Source organism: Mytilus galloprovincialis, chromosome 2 (genome assembly GCF_965363235.1).
Source record: "Mytilus galloprovincialis chromosome 2, xbMytGall1.hap1.1, whole genome shotgun sequence".
In the NCBI taxonomy this organism is placed as follows: Eukaryota; Metazoa; Mollusca; class Bivalvia; order Mytilida; family Mytilidae; genus Mytilus; species Mytilus galloprovincialis.
This window is the reverse complement of record NC_134839.1, coordinates 73,966,673-73,988,517: the sequence shown is the minus strand read 5'-3', so window position 1 is coordinate 73,988,517 and position 21,845 is coordinate 73,966,673. Positions and strand designations below refer to the sequence as shown.

The window sequence follows — 21,845 nt, the reverse complement described above, 5'->3', positions numbered from 1 at the left end:
TATGGACACTACCAGCCATTACATGTAATACTGACTCTTACACAAAGTATAAATAAAGTGCATTGAATATTACTGAAACAAAAAACCAGTACATTCTTATGAAATCCAGGTACAATTCGGATCTTTTAGGGTTCCATTGAAATAAAAAGTTGAAGATTTTATTTGAATCCTAAAAAGTCCTATAAGCTTTCAGACTGCTGGCATCACCAGTGCTACAGGTCAAGTAGGTCAATGTTAAAATAAAAAAGATAATCGTATCCCTATAAAAATTATTTGATGATTTGTAATTTTACAATCAGTAAACCATGATTACATATATAGTTAGATGCCTTTTGCACTGAACTTCAATAAACTCCTTCTAAGAAAAAAACACTGATGTTGGTTGTCAAAAGTTTTGTGTGTGAACTTTGTGAAAACTGGGTAGCTGTACTTTAAATACATATTCTTTTTCTTTGTTCTACGCTGGATAGTTAGTTGTCTTATAAGCAATCATACTACATCTCATTATTTTTATAATTATGTAAGTTAGCTTTCATGCAAACTTTAATTACTATACAGATAAAACACATATGTAGTATATATATATATATATAATGAGAGATAATAATAAATAATGGGTAATTCCATGTACTTTTGTAAATGATATTAATATATGGAATATGATTATAAATAAAAGGAAGCGTGATATGATTACTAATGAAATAAATTGCTTCGCTGAGCGCAGCTGGATACGACCCCAGATGTCCAACCCTGAAACGTGGATGCCAAAATGGACGCAATATTCATGCTTGATACAGGTCTGAATTTGGACTGTACAATTAAATTTTTGACACATAATAGGTTTCTGGCACAGAATAACTGTAACTGTTGTCAAAGAACTTCAAATTGGTTATATGATTTGAATTTATACTTTTTTAGCCCATAATTCCTAAACAGTTGGGACCATAACCCCCAAAATCCACCCCAGCCTTCCTTTAGTGGTTACAAACTTTGTGTTAAAATTTTATTGATTTTTTTTTACTTATACTAAAGTTATTATCCTGAAACCATCTGTCTTTGGAAGATGACGACAAAGTGATACCAATATACGACCTTTTTTTTTACATTTTATATAAAAAAAAACTTTCCATAGACCTGACAAAGGCTGCTTTTTAAAAGGTTCATTTAAAGAAATGTGAAGCAATTCACATATGTTAAAAGAGAAAACAAACAGCCTGATTTATACTTTAACAAAGAACATAAATCAAGACCAATACTGAGTCTGGACCTGAGTTGCTTAACGCAATTGATTGAGTTTCATTTAAGCCAAGAAAACTTATATAATAAATACAAAGTTATTCTCTCTCATAGAAACAAAGAAAAGATTGATTTAACAAATTATCATTAAATATGAAGTGGTTGCACAGCTGATGTAAAAATTGCTTACAAACTAAAACTCAACATTTACAAGCTGCAGAACAAATACAGTTTTCCCTTTCTTTAAAGCCCCCCCCCTCAAAAAAAAAAAAATATGAATTTAAAGAAATTTTCAACCCAAGGTCTTTTGGACATATTAAGGGATGAGCAGAATGAAAAATAAGTGGAATAGTTACTGGCCTTGTCTGTTGGCAAAGCGTAACAGACAATAACAAACAGCAATTTTCTACTTATTTTTTAAGATATATTCTGATGGCTTTGATGAAATGAGCATTTGTTTTCCTGCTTAGACTAAAAATAGTCTCATGAACATTAATATTAACATTTACAAACTTGCAATAGATCTTGTATCCATTTAATAATCAGTTTCGAGATAATGGTTCCTTAGAGAGCAGGGCATAATAACTGTTTGAAAGCAACACATATTTTAAAATATCTATTATTTAAAGCTTTTATGATGTTTGCATATTGGGCGTGATTTAAGTCAACAGCAACATTTTTTGCTACATTTCTCATTGTTTCAAATACATCTGATGTGCACCAGAACCTCGACCAGAACAGTAATACAGCATGTACATTGTCTTGAAATACCAGTACTAGTACATGTATCTGTTGTCAGTCACGTAAGAATATAACATTTCTTTCTCAATTGATCTCAGTTTCAAACCCACCCTTCCTACACCATGCACACAATTTCTTCAGTCTTACCTTCACCTCAAATAGATACCTAATCTCTAAGCATCCACAAAATGATTTACCCTCAATTTTGTAAAATAGTTCTCCAATGACTTGTAACAAAGGTTTAAGTACATCCTATATAATCATTTTAAAAATAAATCATAGAATGACAAATAAAACAGGGAGTCTGTGTAATAATTAGTCAACTGTTACTTTAATTATTTGTAGCATGCATCATATAAAACATTTAATGATTCAACATTACATATCACTTAATAATTATTAATAATGCCCTCAGTATGAAATTATGTAACATTCATTTATAAAATACTTAATATTAATGATGAAACTGCAGAAATATAGATGTTCTGTATTCACCTTCATAAATCATCCACTAAAAGAATGGTATCCCAAAACTTTTAACATTTCTATCATTTATATTGCTGTTTATTTTGGGATTAATGTTAAAGGCTACAGAATCTTCCGAAAGTTCAAACGTTTTATAAGTATTTAGTGTTTCAATTATTCATGTAAACATGTCTTTGTTGCAACAATGAAATGCTATTTCTTACCAAGCTTTCAGACAGTACAGAAAATTCCAATCTAAACTCTCAAATTACCAATAAGATTAAAAAATATCTCATATGTAAATTCTCCTTTGTGTATTCAGCAATACAATACTTTGTCTGATTTATAAATAATCCTGATCTTCACAGAAGCTATATTTGTTAGATATGTCTCCTGATAAAACTTAAATTATATGAAATTGAAGAACCGCTAACAGATGAGCATAGCTCCAACAGAAATAGAAACCTAAAGAGCTGATAACATCAGTAATGTACATTTGTTTAATGGACTGTTTACCAACACAAATTATTCTCATATCAAGGACTTAACAAGCAATTAACAGTCCATTCTGGTTCAAATGAAAAATCCAGAGGATTCTAAAATATAAGTCCATGTATTCAAGGGACAGCTTGCAATTGTAATTGATTTATAAATGGCTATACTTCCCTCTACCAGGGATATATCCTGAATTTAAGGAACATCAAATAGAATTCCCTCAGTCAATGTATTATTTGTTTTACCTACAGGACACTTTCCAACTGTAATCTGTTGAAGAACCCAATAAACAAAAACTTGGATCTTAGAAGATTATAAAAACTCAGGAAAAATATAAGAACATTTAGTCTAGACTGACACAATTTGACCCTGAACATTTTTTTTTAAATTGAAAACATGTGATAGATCTATAAATTTTCAAAAATAAGTTTGGCTATTTGCTTTATTTATTAATAATATGTGTCTTTGTACTAGTTGTTTTGTTGTTTAGGCATATATAAAGCTTAAAGATTAAAACAAAAAGACTCAGTACTAAATAAATTCACTCCATGTTTATAAATTGTACAAAAGATCACACAAGTATACCGTACATGCATGGTAAAATTTAAGGATCTTCTTTCAACACAGACTTAGGGACTATATTTTCAGTGCACTGTACTTCCTCTTTGGCTTTTTAAGAATGTCATTTAAACGACCATAATATTAATCCATACTTAAATATATATAAAATGGCACGTGTGTCTTCAAAGGAACCTTACTGACTTAGCAGCTTAAATATGTGTAGACATTTTATTTACCATATACATGTGAAGTAGGAAGTTTAAAGAAATTGTAAAATATAATTTATTTTATTTACTTGCAAGAACATTCAAATATTACAAACATTTAACTAACCTTGACTCTATGTGGAAAAATTCTCTGCATATCACTTCAAGGTTGAAGGATCTTAATCATCAGAAAAACTAAAAATAAATTTGCCCACTTCTAAACTTTACACAGATATTACATGCAATATTCTAAATGTAAATGATACTTAATTTTATTGCTCATTTTAAATACAGCTACACTTTTTTTAGCTATAATAATGTTAAAGATCATCTTAAGGTAACTTATGACATCCCCTGATCATTCTGTTTAGAATAAAACTCCTGTGTAAAATTTCACCAGACAAAAAAAACAGTTTAATCTACATTCCTATATTATGTTTATTACAGATAGAAGTTAATCTTTCTTTCAGGATTATTACAATAATATTGCATCAATAATTGTAAGAACTAAAGACTAAACAACAAAACCCTAATAAAAAAGACTGGGGGATGAAATCAATCTTGTTGCCCTCTAGATGTCTTTTCTACTTTGATTACATGTACCAGTACATCTCTTTTAAAATTATATCAAATTAGTCAGACATATTATTATTCAAACAGAAACTTTAAAATAATGACAGCTCTACATTTCCATTCATAGGTCTTATGGTCTAGTTTTTAAATGAATCCACCAGAAATACAATTCTTCGCAATTAAGTCCTCAAAGGATTCTGTTATTGCAGAGAAAATAGGTGTTCAACATAGATAATTTGCCCTTTTGTTTCTTAGCAATTTTATAAAAAAATGCCATTTGAAAGGAATAGTTGGAAGGAAAATGGTTCCAAATAAACTCATCATAGATACCAGGACTAAATTTAGTACATACGCCAGACGCGCGTTTCGTCTACAAAAGACTCATCAGTGACGCTCGAATCCAAAAAAGTTAAAAAGGCCAAATAAAGTACGAAGTTGAAGAGCATTAAGGACCAAAATTCCTAAAAAGTTTTGCTAAATACAGCTAAGGTAATCTATGCCTGAGAAAAGCCTTAGTATTTCAAAAAATTCAAAAATTTGTAAACAGTAAATTTATAAAATTTTAATATAACCATATCAATGACAATTCAAGGAGAAGGTTTTTTCCAAACCTAAAGGGTGGTGATGAAAATCATGAATGTCAGATGTGGCATGCAAAATATTGACCATAGCTACTCATCTGTTTTAGGCATAATGAGCCAGAAATGGAATAAATTGTCAACTGTGAAGGTATACTACCCTTTAAAAAATAATCAGAACACAAAAATATATCAAATTACACTTCTGAAATATGAATAGCCATTTATAAAATATTTAACTGTATCAATCAATTAATTACATGTGTATAATACATTGTAACTCACTAATAAAAGCATTATAATAAACGATTTAAATTATGTCATACCCTTCTAACGTGTGGCTAAAGTTATCCAATGTTTAAAATCTAGATTAAACGTGTCCTGTAAGACATGTTTTGTACATATTGACTTTGGAAGGCTTTCAATAGAGTGATAATTCTTCCCCGAATATCAACAAAAGAAACTATACTACTATGACATTTACACATAAGGGTTGATATAAAATACAGCATAGCTTCCCTGAAGGTAAACAAAGTAGAGTTACCATAAAATCTTTGTTAAAAAAGGATTCCGGTGGCAAATAACATCCTGTTTTCAAAAATTAAAATACTATATTTAGATATTCAATTTGAGACTGCACAAATTGCTTATGCAATTTGTTTATTGTGTTATAAGAGCTGATATCTAATTTGAATGCCAAATGACTTTAAAAAGTACAAAATATCTTACTGATACTTAAGATATATATATGTGCATATTTTGTGCTCCGTCATCCTTAATATGCATGAAAAACTCATCTCTGGAAATATCTGGTTTTGGTCAGATCCACTTTTCATTCTGTATTTACAGAAACAGTTAGGTACAGCAAATAGTAAATTCAATCTGTATAATGCTTCAACTTAACTTAGCTGAAATGTCTCCGGGTGTAAATCTAACAATAGTTCATAGTGGATTATTATCCCAAAATCTATTCAACATGGCATATTTAACTGTTCATTCATTATTTCCAAAATCAAAAATCAGTTCATTCATTTATCTATTCACATTATTATTTTCCCCAAGAAAGCGTATCATGTCTATGCCTTCTAAAATTATGAGAACATTTTATAAATATCTAATTGGTTTTAAGGCTGATAATATGTTAGCATTATATATCAAGACAACTTATAGGAGTTAAATTATGCACAGAACAGACAATTTTTACTGCACCTGACAAGTAAGAGACAGGCTATAGATAACAAAAGATCATTCTAATACATAAGTCCAAAATAAACTGACTATAGGCCATGGCATTAAAAAGACCAACTAACAAAAAAAAAACACATTTCTGTGTAGTACACAAAACACAACATAGAAAACTAAAGACTTTAGCAACACCAACCCCACCAAAAACGGGGGGTGATCTCAGGTGCTCCAAAAGGGTTAGCAGATCTTGTAATAATTAGTATAGGTGTATTTAAAAGCGTTAGCTATTTGGTCTGGCTGTAGGTCACATTGTGAACAATCAGAAGAGTTATTACTATTGAGTATTCTTTTGTGTGCAGAGAAGATGCTGCTTTCTAGAAATGTGCTAAGAATGCAACATCACCACAATTAGAAGAGTTTCTGAAATAGGTTGTTCTACACTTAAACGGTTAAAAATAGTTCAATGTATACCCTTTTATATGTTTTAACAGACTTTCTTCCCTGGATCCTTCGTTTACTTATTTCTAATGACATCCTGATAAATCTCTCCTAGAATCAATTCTCTGACAACCATAGAAAAGTTCTAAAACAGCTTAGAAAAGCTCTATGACAGATTATTGTGTCAGTTCTTAACGAGAGGTTTGAACTGAACCCAACTGAGCACTTATTTTAACTGAAAAATTGAAAAAAGAATGAAACTGATAACTTTTGTATTACTTATGGAGAAATCTTGTGTAAAAGTTTAAAAAGTGAGGCACATTCCACACAATTGTTATGTAGTAAATATACATATACCAGCAAAGACTAACCAAACATTTCAATTTCTTTACATATCAGCTTGAACTGTTACAGACAATTGGACTTCTCACCCATGTAGAGAGATATAGTCATACCATAAGTGTCAAGTTTTCAGATAGACTCAGTACATCTCTTTAACATAAATCTAAACTTAGCATGATTCCACTGTATAATTTGACAAAATGCATAAATATACAAAGAAGCATATATCTTTAAACCTGTCAATAGGTAGAAATTATATAAGACGTTCTTATCAGTTAACAGGGGTCACCAAAGACTTACTGAAGTATTAAATCGTACCATTTAAATCATTCATAAATTTTCTACAGTGAAAAACTTTGGGTGTGATCTACTTGTAAAGTTTTTGATTATTTAATCATATGTATACAGAATCAAATTATCAACTTTTCTACCATTTCCCTTCCTAAGTTTTCAGGTCATTAGCGATACAGTTTAATAGTCTACAATTATTCTCCAAAATTAATAAGGTGTTACATGAACTGTATATTAGAGAGAAGGAAGTTGTAGGACTTCAATTAATAAGCTAAAGTACACAGTTCATAAATACATAGTATAGCAACAGGTGTGCAAAGAAAATTTAAAATAATACAATACAGTACAATACAATAGAACATTACAAAAGGAAAGTACATGTATGAACAGTTTGCTAACAAACTTTTAGAGACATGTGAATATCTAAGTTCCTGTTTTCTCTAAAGGTCAGAATCTTTGAAGATATAAGTAACCCCAAATCTAGATTATGGTTGATTTCAATAGATAGTACCGGTACACATGTTCTTGTATTTTAAGGAAACTTAAACTTAAATAGTGAAGAACACAATATTTATTCCTAGTAACATTTCAGGTCATGGTACAAATTTAAAATAAATAATGAGATCTTCTGTTAGGCCAAATAAATAGTATGTGTGGTTCCAGTTCCTTTAAAATAAAGTTAGGGTAGGTTAAGGAAGGGATTTTTATTTAATTTGATTTTTTTTTAAATTGAGTCTATTGGGAGCAACATACCAACTTTAACAGTGCTCAATGAATAATGACAAAAAATGTTTAGGAGATGCTATTATTGAGACTAACAAGTACAAAGTATAGGGTAGGAAGGATTAACTAGAACCACACATAAATCTTTATTTGGTCTAATGGTTTATTATGCTTCTCATCCACACAAAAAAAACAGAGAGCATTCCAACTAGAAAACAGTAAAATGTAATTTAATAGCTGTATGTCCTCAAATCTTTTATTTTAAACACTTAAACAACTTCACAGTGCATTTAAGATTTTCATATGCAATTTTACTAGTCATTATAGACAGCAGTATTTGTATTAATTCAATCTTTCCTAAAATATACAATTATCACACTAGTTTTCTATTAAATATTTCCATTTGACCTCTATTTGATATCTGTCTCATTGGCAATCATACAGCATCTCCGTATTTTTTAAGTACATGTATTACATTATTTCAGTTCTCAGCCAAAAAAGAGTGAAACTTCTATCGCTACATGTCCACTATGATTTTAATGTCTTGAAACAAAGACGTGAAGACAATTCCAGAATTTAGAAATAAATACCTTGCACATGTACAGGTAAAATAAATGATTTGATATATAAATGAATGATATAGACATATATTTTAGAAAATTCAATATAGATCATTATCCATTTATGGGCACAACTGCAACATAATTTTCCTGAATAAAAGAATTCTGATGCCATTTTCATTTTTTTCGGACAATCTTACCTTCATTAGATGTAACGTTTAATTCCCAACTTCAGAAGAATGTCAGAAAGGATCTCCGGTAAATAACGAACACACAAACAATAAGACTAGATAAAAGGCAAAGTTAGATCCATCACCTTGTTGCTACTTGGCAACAGAAATATTACCTGTATATTTTATCATTAGTACAAATCACCTGATGATGCTTAACGAGTTGTTGATTTCAGACGGATTCTTACTCCATCTATATGAAATGCTCCTCTGGAGATTGTGACAGAATAACTGATATGTTTCATTTACAAATTATACCACTGTTGATTTCAAAGTAATTTAAACTATTTTATCAGGTTTATATAAATCTGTGCAAACTTTACTATCCTGAGCTACAGACATGAAGTTAGGAATGTAAGTGATCTTCAAAATATACATATTTATAAATCTTCTAAGTTGTAAAAAAATTTGAGCCATACTTTTGATAATACCTTTTGACTGCTTGTTGTTACATATACAGGCCTAGGGGCAGGGGGGAACACTAAATAAAAGAGAAAACAAGAATGTGTCCATAGTACACGGATGCCCCACTCGCACTATCATTTTACATGTTCACTGGACCGTGAAATTGGGGTCAATACTTTAATTTGGCATTAAAATTAGAAAGATCATATCATAGTTAACATGTGTACTAAGTTTCAAGTTGATTGGACTTCAACTTCATCAAAAACTACCTTGACCAAAAACTTTAACCTGAGCTTCACACTATCTTCTTCTTTGTTCAGTGGACCATGAAATTGGGGTCAATACTTTAATTTGACATTAAAATTAGAAAGATCATATCATAGTTAACATGTGTACTAAGTTTCAAATTGATTGGACTTCAACTTCATCAAAAACTACCTCGACCAAAAACTTTAACCTGAAGCGGGACGAACGAACGGACGAACGAACGAACGGACGAACAGAGGCACAGACCAGAAAACATAATGCCCCTCTACTATCGTAGGTGGGGCATAAAAAGCCAATGTCAACATGCATTGCACATATTTTATCTACTGCGGATTCACTAGTAGTATTGGTTGGATACTAATATTTGTGGTTTTTGTGGGTATAGGGGAACCACAAATTTAAATGTTCAACGAAATATAAATTATCTTTCAAGGAAAGTAGACTTTGCCAAAATCACGAAATTAATTATCCACGAACATATTTTCCTCAATCCAAGAAAAAAACCATGAATCCACAGTATCCAAGGTACAGGGGTCATAAATAAAAATCGCTAATGATGCAACATGTTGCAAGGGGGACAAAACACAAACCTTTAACCAGTAATAGGCCACTAAACAGTATGTTACACATAGAAAACTTTGAAGGTAAACTTGTCTTGAAAGAAAATCTATATTGTACCTAAAATTTTAGATTTAAAGAAATTTTGTTCAGTAAGTTGACAGCCTCATCTTATACTCCATATCAATCTAATGGTCCAAGGACACAGTTATCGTCCTTTGGTTTTCGTTGTCTACGAATATAGTCCATAGTGTAAACAGTGTATAACTTGCATGTTTTATTTGATACACTTTCTCAATTTATTTCTTGATATTAAATGCATGAAATATTAAGAAGGGGGATGTATTTACATGTTAAAAAAATTTGGGTGCTGAATCTTTATGTTAAGTAGTGATTTGGTCCAGTTTAAAAAGGTCAAATTTTATCACGTCTGAAGCTGTCAAACTGAATTTTACACCCCCTTAACACAGAATTGTCAATATTTTGAGTTAGAGCTGGTAGAAGTTTCTATAATTTTGATATTATTTGTCTCACTGGTAGTACACTATAGAGCAGGTGCGATTTTTTTAATTTGAATTTATTGTCTAAGGCCAAAAAAAAATATATGTCTGTTTCCTGTTTCCCGACCGACCCTGACTCAAACCCCCCGACCCTAGATCTTTTTATTTAAATCCGGAAAAAAATCGTTTCCGGTCCGGAAAAATTCATTTCCGGTCCGATCCAGATCCGTATTTTACCGGTCTCACTAATTAGCGACAACAAGAATTTTAGCGACAACAAGCGTCAACAAGCGACAAGAAGCGACAACAAGAATTATTTTAGCGACAACAAGCGACAAGAAACTATTTAGCGACAAGAAAACATTTTTTTAATTAAAATTAATTATTGCAATAAATATTAAAAAAATATGCAAAAGAAAATAATTTTAGCGACAAGAAAGTTAAAATTGATAGAAAAAAATGAAACATTATTTACATAATATTTTATCATCTATTATGAATAACAGCCAGTATTACGTTTAATTATTGTATTATGAGATTACTTTTCCTTGTGTTTTAGAACATATTATTTATCTTATAATTTGTTTTTAGCTCACCTGACCTGAAAGGTCAAGTGAGCTTTTCTCATCACTTGGCGTCCGTCGTCCGTCGTCCGTCGTCCGTCGTCCGTCGTCTGTAAACTTTTACAAAAATCTTCTCCTCTGAAACTACTGGGCCAAATTCTACCAAACTTGGCCACAATCATCCTTGGGGTATCTAGTTTAAAAAATGTGTGGCGTGACCCGTCAAACCAACCAAGATGGCCGCCATGGCTAAAAATAGAACATAGGGGTAAAATGCAGTTTTTGGCTTATAACTCAAAAACCAAAGCATTTAGAGCAAATCTGACATGGGGTAAAATTGTTTATCAGGTCAAGATCTATCTGCCCTGAAATTTTCAGATGAATCTGACAACCGGTTGTTGGGTTGCTGCCCCTGAATTGGTAATTTTAGGGCAATTTTGCTGTTTTTGGTTATTATCTTGAATATTATTATAGATAGAGATAAACTGTAAACAGCAATAATGTTCAGCAAAGTAAGATCTACAAATAAGTCAACATATTTAAAATGGTCAGTTGAGCCCTTTAGGAGTTATTGGCCTTGATAGTCAATTTTTAACCATTTTTCGTAAATCTTAGTAATCTTTTACAAAAATCTTCTCCTCTGAAACTACCATGCCAAATTAAACCAAACTTGGCCACAATCATCATTGGGATATCTAGTTTAAAAAATGTGTGGCGTGACCCGGCCAACCAACCAAGATGGCCGCCATGGCTAAAAATAGAACATAGGGGTAAAATGCAGTTTTTGGCTTATAACTCAAAAACCAAAGCATTTAGAGCAAATCTGACAGGAGTAAAATTGTTTATCAGGTCAACATCTATCTGCCCTGAAATTTTCAGATGAATCGGACAACCCATTGTCGGGTTGCTGCCCCTGAATTGGTAATTTTAGGAAAATTTTGCTGTTTTTGGTTTTTATCTTGAATATTATTATAGATAGAGATAAACTGTAAACAGCAATAATGTTCAGCAAGGTAAGACCTACAAATAAGTCAACATGACCAAAATTGTCAGTTGACCCCTTAAGGAGTTATTGCCCTTTATAGTAAATTTTTAACAACTTTTCGTCATTTTTTGTAACTTTTCTAAAAATCTTCTTCTCCAAAACTACTTTGCCAAATTTAACCAAACTTGGCCACAATTATCATTGTGGTTTATAGTTTAAAAAATGTGTCCGATGACCCAGCCTACTAAACAAAATGGCCGACATGGCTAAAATTAGAACATAGTGGTAAAATGCAGTTTTTGCTTTATATCTTTGAAACTAAGACATTTAGGGCAAATCTTTCAACATTTAAATGTCCATCAGAATAAGATATATCCCCTCACAAATTTTGAGTTGAATCGGACAACCGGTTGTTGGGTTGCTGCCCTAAAATTTGTGATTTTAAGGATATTTTGCAGTTTTTGGTTATTATCTTGAATACTATTATAGATAGAGATAAACTGTAGACAGCAATAATGTTCAGCAAAGTAAGATCTACAAATAAGTCAGCTGATCAAAATTGTTAGAGGACCCCTTAAGGAGTTATTGCCCTTTATAGTCAATATTGAACAACTTTTAGTCATTTTTGTAACTTGTATAAAAATCTTTTCTAAAACGACTTGTCCAAATTTAACCAAACTTCGTTACAATCATAATACATTGTACTAGGGTATCTATTTAAAAAAAAAGTATCTAATGACCTCGCCTACCAACGAAGATGGCCGACATCAGTAAACACATTAACAGGTGAGCGACACAGGCTCTTGAGAGCCTCTAGTTTAAAACTCTTTTCGTGCAATATATATTAAGCTTGTTAAATGAATTATTTGTGCATCATTGTCCTGAAAATATTGACACAAATTGTGAAATACAAAGAACTGAAATCAAACAGGAGGAAAAGAAAATTGTAATGTGAATGTTTTCATCTTTTCATTTGTTTATTGCCTCATTAAACGATATCTATCATGTTTATGCATATCTTCATATTTAAAAATAAAAAAAAGAAGCTCAATCTCTTTCTTCTTCACAAATGTTAAATTTCTTCATCTACCAATATACTAAGGCAGCAACCATTTGATTTTCGGGGGGGGGGGGGGGGGGGGGGGGGGGCTATGGTTTTTTTTTCTGTACCAACTTTTTTTTTTCGCCTGCGGCAAAAAACAATCTATTTTTTTCGCGACAAGTCGAAAACCTTTTTTTCTTCTTTCAATTTTACCATTACAGATAGCTGAGGATAAAACAAACAATTTTTTTTTCTCAGAATCAAAAACAAATTATATTTTTCTCCAAAAACTGGAAACAAACTTTTTTTTCCAAAAAAAACCATAGCCCCCCCCCCCCCACCCCCCCCGAAAATTAAATAGTTGCTGCCTAATATAAACTTCACAATCTCTTTCTTCCTCACAAATGTTTCATTTCTTTGTCTATCTATATAATAAAACATTTTAATTAGACATATCTGCTCGTATATTTAAAAAAAAACCATTAAATACAAATTTCTTTATATCTAATAAAAAAAAATGTTTTCTTGTCGCTAAATAGTCTTCTTGTCGCTTGTTGTCGCTAAAATAATTCTTGTTGTCGCTTCTTGTCGCTTGTTGACGCTTGTTGTCGCTTCTTGACGCTTGTTGTCGCTAATTAGTGAGACCCTATTTTACTATGCCAAAACAATCAAAATGGCTGCTCCCAGCACAAATGTGCTACAATTAAGGTTTAAAAAATGTCAGCACTGGGAGGATTATTCAATTAAAGCTTCTTTAAAGGGATTAAATCATTTTGGGGTACAGGACCCTAACCAAACATGACATGTAACCGTCTGCAAATCTGACAGGGAGTGCAAAAATAAAATAAAAAAAAAAAAAAAAAAAAAAAAAAAATCCCGACCTACCGACCCTGATTTATTTGCCTTGGAAGCAGGAAACAGACATATATTTTTTTTTGGCCTAAAAGAAACGCACTACGAAATAACTGTGTTCTCGGGCCTAATGTAAAAACTTTTTTTTTCTGAAATCTGATTGTATATAACTGAACAGAATATACATGTACATAAATAATACAACAAGTGATAAAAATAACCAAAAGTTTTTAAAAAATCCACAGTATTACAAGAGATCATTTATTTAATTTACTACATGTACATGTACCTGCAATGAAACCTAGGCATTGATTCATCAAATTCTAGTGAAGCAAACAGACTTTAGAATGTTCAAATGAAACCCTAACATAAAATGATGATAACCACTATAATTTATACATACAATGTAACACATTATGTGATACACTTCAGTAAATCATTGAAACTTGATACTGTGCTGATTGAGTGCAACATAATATGCTGTATCAGGTTAAACAAATATATATCTAATTAAACAATGTGCATGATATAATCTGACATGCACATCATGTATGTTTTTGTTGCAGATTTCTTCTTGATAAAATACAGAAAATTTCAATCACCTGAAATATCTAATCAAGAGAAATCTAAAGAAAATTATCCCTTCAAACTTGAGATGAAATCAAAATTCTACTTGAAATTGTTCAGTGCATCTTGCTGCACATGTCCAATTACCTCTTATAATCTATGCACATGTTGAAGCTACCACAAAAATCTTACTGACAAAAATCCATGAAGAGATTAACATTTAGTGTAGAGTCATTGATATGATTAGCATCTAAAGTTCTTAAATGTCAGGCAGATATTAATGAAAAAATCCAATCAAGCTTTGAAAAAAACTTTAAAAAAGCTACAAATACATGTATGAGAATGGGTGTATATCATAGAATAATATTACATGTGATTTTTTTGTAACAGTATTCTTTATAATAAACTTTGGAGCAGCATGAAATCATGATATTTAAATCTAGATCCAAAATTTTAAAACCCTATATAGCTAGCAAAAAGCCATAAAATTGATTTACTTCAAAGATTTTGACACCATTCATACTACATGTACAAATGTATATAGACTGAGCAAAAAAATCTTTCAAATATCAAAAGCAAACAAGAGACTCTAAAGAGCCTATGTTTCTCAACTAGTTACATGCACAAAATAGTATACATGTACATGTATGTGCATTTTCAACTATCAACACTCTCGTAAATTATCAAGATTGTGGACTAGAATTTATGACATAAAAGTCTTTTTTGTTGGTCTTGCATTGCTGATAATTTTTTCTTTTGCAGTTTCTTTCAATATTCTTTAGTTTTTACCCAAAACAATATTTAAGTTGAAAAACATTGTCATTTAAGAGGACAAAAAGGGCAATTACTCCAGAGTCGAATAAGGATTCTAGTAAAATTTGACATACAACTTTAATTTCTTGATCATGAACCGAAAATGAAAAAAATAATACACACATTTATCTTTTATCAAATTATCCATTTATCATCTGAAATATAACTGGTTGGAAGTTGTTGAATCATATTTGGGTCTACTCTTATAAAGTTCTTGAATGCAGCTGCATTTTCTGCACAAAAGTCAGCAATGAGTGCCTTATATTGGCCATGGATAAGTCTTCAGAGAAACCAGTTTGTAGTCCATGTCACCTCTGCCGCCAGTCACTTCTTCGTATACATGTGATTCTTCATACTCTCTTCCATCCCTCCCGTTAAAATTTGAAATCTTCTGCTTTTTGAAAATGTCAACCTCGAAAATTTCAGTAGACATTTTTGTTTACAAAATTTTATTACAGACAGAGAAACTCGAAATTGATATGGGAAAAGTCAGAGAAAACCAGAAGTCACTATTTCCTGTTTTGTTTTCAAAAGTAAAAATGCAATTAGTTTCATGTAATCAACAAAGGTGTTTAGGAAAACACTGTGTATACAATAATAAATTTTGGCAATATCTGGTGATAACTAGCTAGTTTAAGACACATAACAGGATGATTAAAAGTGAAATACTGACAACAGATTAGTTGTATAAACAACGACTTAACAACTTTATGCTTTAATTAATTTCATGCTGTTGATAACAATTCTGCAAGGATCAGTTACTGAATCTCAGAGATAAATAAAATCAACTCAAATATGATATTTATGGCTTGTATTCCATCCAAGACAATGGAATACCAATATGAGTATGTTACATGTAGCCTTTGACAACTCTAAAATTTTAATATTTGATAAAATGCAAACCGTATGTTATCACCAAATACTCAAACAGCAAATTAAAGAAGACCAATTATCTAACCAAATTCAACTCTGCCTGGAGATCTGAGTTCAAATGGTGCAAGTCCAGTGCCTAAGGTCAAGACCATGCTTACTACACTTCATGCAAAGCTAACTATGGTGGCCCTAATGACTTGACCATGAAATATGGAGACAGCTACCCAACAGAAAGCCAACTACAAATGTTTATCATTTCAACACCTTCTGTTACTACATTTAGCATGATTAGTAGTGGTACCAAAAGTTGACAATGTAGCTTAAACAGAGATACTTTTTGCCAACTATGTATCATGGCTATTCACTTACTCTTGAACTATACATAGTAATAAATATTTGAAAACCCCTTATCTTCTATTTTTTCAAGTAAAAATGGCTATGCAGGTGTTGAAAGGTATGGAATCATTGCTTTTTTAACAAAAAAGAAGATATATGCAGTTTGAACACACACAAAAAACATCGCATGCGTCGATAAAAGGAAGGTCGATTAAAAATCTCCAGTTATGAATCCCAAACTCCAGCTGAAAATTTCCAAATCTCCAGTTGTGGCTTGACAACTCTGTCACATGTCTGTCTTCATATGTCATCAAGTAGCATTTTGTGCCATATCATGATCAGTATCCAATTCCCATCAATAATTGCAAGCATCAACTGTTGATTGATCATTTTGGATAATGAAATCTATACCTCTAATATAAAAAAGAAGATGTGGTATGATTGCCAATGAGACAACTATCAACAAGAGACCAAAATGACACAGAAATAAACAACTATAGGTCACCGTACGGCCTTCAACAATGAGCAAAGCCCATACCGCATAGTCAGCTGTAAAAGGCCCCGATAAGATAATGTAAAACAATTCAAACGCTAAGTCAAGACACAAAATGTGGGGCCCTAAAAAAAGGTAAGGAATTTATACTGAAGCCTGATGCTACATGTACATGACGTAGTTTGTCATATGCAGTAATATTCTGTATTTTGTCTTGTTGTATTGTATTAACTGCAAAAGACTTTACCGACCCTTGGCGATTCCTAGCTATCTGTACTGCAACGTAATGAAACTGTGCAATTCTATGACAAATTCATATAACCGATCATCATGATCATAGTGTATCCTTAACAAAAACGTGTTGTATTTAGGATCAATGCAGATTGTCACGAATGTTGATGTATTGTATCCATAGCTAATCCAGCGTAAAATTCATGAAGGAACGACCTAGGCATAAATGACAATGGTACTGCCTAACTGGTTTGCAAATTAGACAACTGAAATGTATCAAGACAACAAGAGAAAAGGATTTTTTATAGTATCACCTTCACTGGCTTCATAAATTTTCCTGTACATTGTCAAATTCTTATTTTTATTATGTCACATTAAGAGTGAATTTCTGAATGGCATCATTTACGCTGCTTCAAATCTAAAGCTATATTTATTGACTTTTTTTGTTATTATAATGCATCTGAGTCATTAGAACTACTTCGCCGGTTATGAAAATAAATGTTTTACCTAATATACAATGTTCTGCACCTAGTCAAATTAATAGGCAGACTGGACTACATTCTGACTTACCAAGAGCAAAATTTCTGTAGCTTCTTTTCTTCAAACAGCAATTTTTCATAAAATATTAGTTGCTGGAAAATCTTAGATACCAGTTTTGTGAGAACCGGAAACAGATTTTGACAGAAGTTTTGCGCAAACTCAAACTTCCAGCAAAAAGATTGCGATTCAATCGTCACTTTCAACACTACCTGTGACTACAGCCCAGTCGAGCGGACGTGAAAATATTTGCAGAGAGAATCCTTCAACATCATTGAAATAGTTTGTCAAATTAGTTTCATGGATAAATAATAATATCCGTACATCGTATATTTTATGTTTTGGTTATATTTTTTTGTTGAGGAAAGTTTCTGCTGATATTTTCTGGTTTGTTTGAACAGGAACATATATATTAATACAAGTACACACCCGTGATATCGCGGGTCCGTGACTGAATTAAAGTATATAACTATGCCTAAGCCTTATTTTAGTAATTGGTATTGTCATCTGATAAAGTCATGTCGATTATAAGATACACAGTTTTCTCTGCTTTCAAATTTTTCTGTTTGAACACGTCGACCTGGAACTTATCAATTATTGGAAATATTAATTATTTGGAAAACAAAAGGTCCAGGCTATCCAGGAATGGGGTATTTTTTAATCAACAGCATTGTCCTATATTAGTTATCTTAGAAAGTCTTGCTGATTGCTGAATAAAGCTATATATACAATAGGGAACAATTTGACAATGATTGAATTTAGTAGTGTCAGCCCTTTGATTATGACCCGTGTATATATATAGCAAAATCCTAAATTAAGAAATAATTCATGGGGGCTTGAATATATCGTTATTTTACCACGGGTTGGCCCTTTATGACAAAAAAGGGTAAAATATCGGCATAAAGGGACAACCCGTGGTAAGATTTAGATATATTCAAGCCCCCATGAATTATTTCGATTCTGATAAGACAAATATAGCAATTGTTTTGGTTCAAAGCGCACTAGATGGAGGCAAATATTTGCCGTTCCCTTAAATTAACCAACTTTAAGATTGGCGGTAAAGAACGGAGCAAACAGATTTAGTGACATGCTCAAACTATTTACAATAATATATTTAGATAGATTTGGATGAATTTTAATGATAATTTACTTATATATCTTCTATGTATATAAAAAAGGGCTTATACCACATTTTAGTATTGTTTGTTTACGTTTCATTCTGGTGATGATTTTCGGTATCAGAAGCGTGTATTTTCCCGAAAAATGCTTAAACTATTACGTTATCATTCTATGACGTCGTGTACTCCATCCATAAACAATCATATGACGTGGGAGTACAATTAGAACAGCCCAACCAATATATTCATATTTTACCACGGGTGTGTACTCAAAGCGTTTGAAGGACGTCATGTTAGAATTAAGAAATAATTCATGGGGGCTTGAATATATCGTGATTTTACCACGGGTTGGCCCTTTATGACAAATATTTTACCCCTGAGCGATAGCGAGGGGTAAAATATCGGCATAAAGGGACAACCGTGGTAAAATCTAGATATATTCAAGCCCCCATGAATTATTTCGATTCTGATAGGACACATACGGCAATTCTTTTGGATCGAAGCGCTCTAGTTGTAGGCAAATATTTGCCGTTCCCATAAATAAACGCACTAATAAACTAGCGTAAAAGAACGGAGCAAACTGCATTAGTGACATGTTTAAACTATTTAGAATAATGTATTTAGACAGTTTTGGATGAATTTGAATGATAATTTATTTATATGTCTTATATGATGTACAATAATGGGCTTTTGCCACATTTTAGCATCATTTGTGTATGTTTCCTTGTGATGATTTTCGGATTCACAAGCGTGTATTTTCCCGTAAAATGCTTACATTCTAACGTCATTGTTCTATGACGTCGGGTATCTCATTCATAAAAAAGCATATGACGTGGGAGTACAATCGGAACAGCACTGGCAATATATTCATATTTTACCACGGGTGTGTACTCAAAGCGTTTGAAGGACGTCATGTTAGAATACACCGTTTGGTGGTGCGCCTGTCAAATGCGGAACGTACAGATAAGGTAATAGCTAACAGGTGAATATACTATTGATATCGGTATCGGATTAGACCCGGAACTTGTTAATTATTGGCAATATTAATTATGTGGAAAACAAAAGGGTCTGAAGTGGTGTAATTTTTTAATCTACACCATTGTCCTATATTAGTTATATATAGAGTTGAATTCTTTGATTTGTCGTTTTTACCCGATGACGGCTGACAAATTGGACCTCGTAATTTTAGTATTATAGATATATGTTAGTTATACTGTTCCCAGGTTTGAACAAGGATCCATGGTTTGATATATGTCATCAGATGGGACCTATTTGTAGTTTACATGTGGCTAACTACCCGACCAATCTATTTGATGTCTACATAACATCTACATAACGCGTCTTATTCTCGGTTCCTCCGCTGTGGTATCAAGTTCTTCTTCTTTGATATAATAGTTTAACTCAATAATGAGTACTCAACTTGAATACTTGTGCGCAACATAGTTGCTGGTTATGTCTATATACAATTAAAAAAAATCAAAGATAAAAAAGAAAATACGGTGCATGCTGTACAGTTGGCGTAGGAAAGCTTATATCGTTGATATGTGAAGTCAATACGGCTATCATTGCCTATTAAATATTAGCTGTATTTGTAGTAACAGTATTAGCATTATCTAAGTAACAAGTGTCTTGAAAGCTTCAATAGTGTGAGCTTTCACTGTCGATTCCGGTAGTTTATTCCAGGCTACGTCTGTTCTTGGGAAGAATGAGAATTTGACTGAGTACTCGTATCTTGGGCTGAAGATTGTGTTTGCCATGGATTGTAGTGTCTAGATGTCAGTCTGTTTAATGGAATCAGGTATTAGTAACTGTTGGAATTGCTACTAGTCCATTTCCAATTTTGTAAAATAGGCATAATTTGATGTTCACTCTTCGTTGGTATAGAGTTATCCAGTTAAGATTGCTTATTATGCTTGATTTGTTACTGTAGTCGTTGAAAATATAGCAAGCTGCTCTTCTTTGTACCCGCTCTATTTTGTCTATATTTTCTTGCGTATATGGGTCCCATATGACTGCGCTGTATTATACTCTTGGTCTTACTAGTGCGTTGACAACATTGTTTTTGTTTGATGTGGTGCTTTTTTTTGTGTTTCTGCTGAGCATCCCTTGTGCTTGATTTACACTGGCTACAATGTTGTTTATGTGTAAGTTCCAGCTAAGATCATCTTTGATGGTAATTCCAAAGTATTTTGTGACTGTGACTACCTCTAGTTGTTTCCCATACATATACTAGGGTTCTTTTATTGGGATTTTAGATCGTGTTAGGTGCATCACGTTACATTTGCTGACATTAAATTCCATTTTCCATTTCTATTCCCATTTTGTCAGTGTTGTCAGATCTTTTTGTAGGATTGCTTGATCTTTGATAGTTCTAATCGGCCGGTAGATGGTGCAATCATCAGCAAACAGGCAGATTGTTGACTGTATGTTATTAGTGATGTCATTGATAAAGATTAAGATCAGGACAGGTCCAAGTGCACTGCATTGGGTTACTCCAGATGTGACGCCCACTTTGTCCGAATACTAATTTTCCAGTACAACTGCCTGTGTTCTGTTGTCTAAAAATGCTGTGATCCATTTTGGATTTCCCCCTCTTATCCCATAGTGTCTGAGCTTGTGTAGCAGGCGTGGATGGCTAACTTTATCAAATGCCTTTGCAAATTCCAGGACTATCATATCTGTTTGTGTTTTGCACAATGTAATTAATCTCTATAACTAGCTTCTGACTCCTCAAATATTATTTTCTTAAAATTAAAAAAAAAACACTCAGAGGGTATTGCATACATGCCGTAATGTACATGTATCAGGTCATTGCGTTGTGTCTCGCACGAGCTCTTACTTCTAAAGCCATGTAAGAATTCGGATAGTATGTTATTAGTTTCTAGATGTTTCGTGACGCTGGATACTATGATGTGCTACATAAGCGTGCAAAGGACGAAGGTTGGTGACACAGACCTGTAGTTTGCTGGTTCATGGCGTTGTCCTTTCTTGTAGATCGGAAAAACAAATGCGTGTTTCCAGTTTGTTGGTGTTTATCCTAGAAACATAGATTTATTGAACAAGAAAGTGACTGTTGCAGCT

At 32.3% G+C, this 21,845-nt stretch overlaps 1 protein-coding gene across 6 annotated transcripts in view; it reads right to left on the bottom strand.

The window, feature by feature from the left end:
- Positions 1-17,783, bottom strand: part of LOC143064361 (unconventional myosin-Ia-like) — a 67,392-nt gene extending 49,609 nt beyond the window's left edge. For 2 of the 6 annotated variants that reach the window (XM_076237129.1, XM_076237136.1), the window contains exon 1: positions 17,680-17,783. The gene's annotated coding sequence lies outside the window, so the exon portion shown is untranslated. Of the gene's footprint in view, positions 1-2,124; positions 2,166-3,831; positions 3,898-5,181; positions 5,337-8,594; positions 8,711-17,679 lie in introns of those variants that run through there. The other 4 variants (XM_076237132.1, XM_076237130.1, XM_076237131.1 and 1 more) reach the window with 4 other exon arrangements.
- Between the last annotated feature and the right edge of the window lie 4,062 nt (positions 17,784-21,845).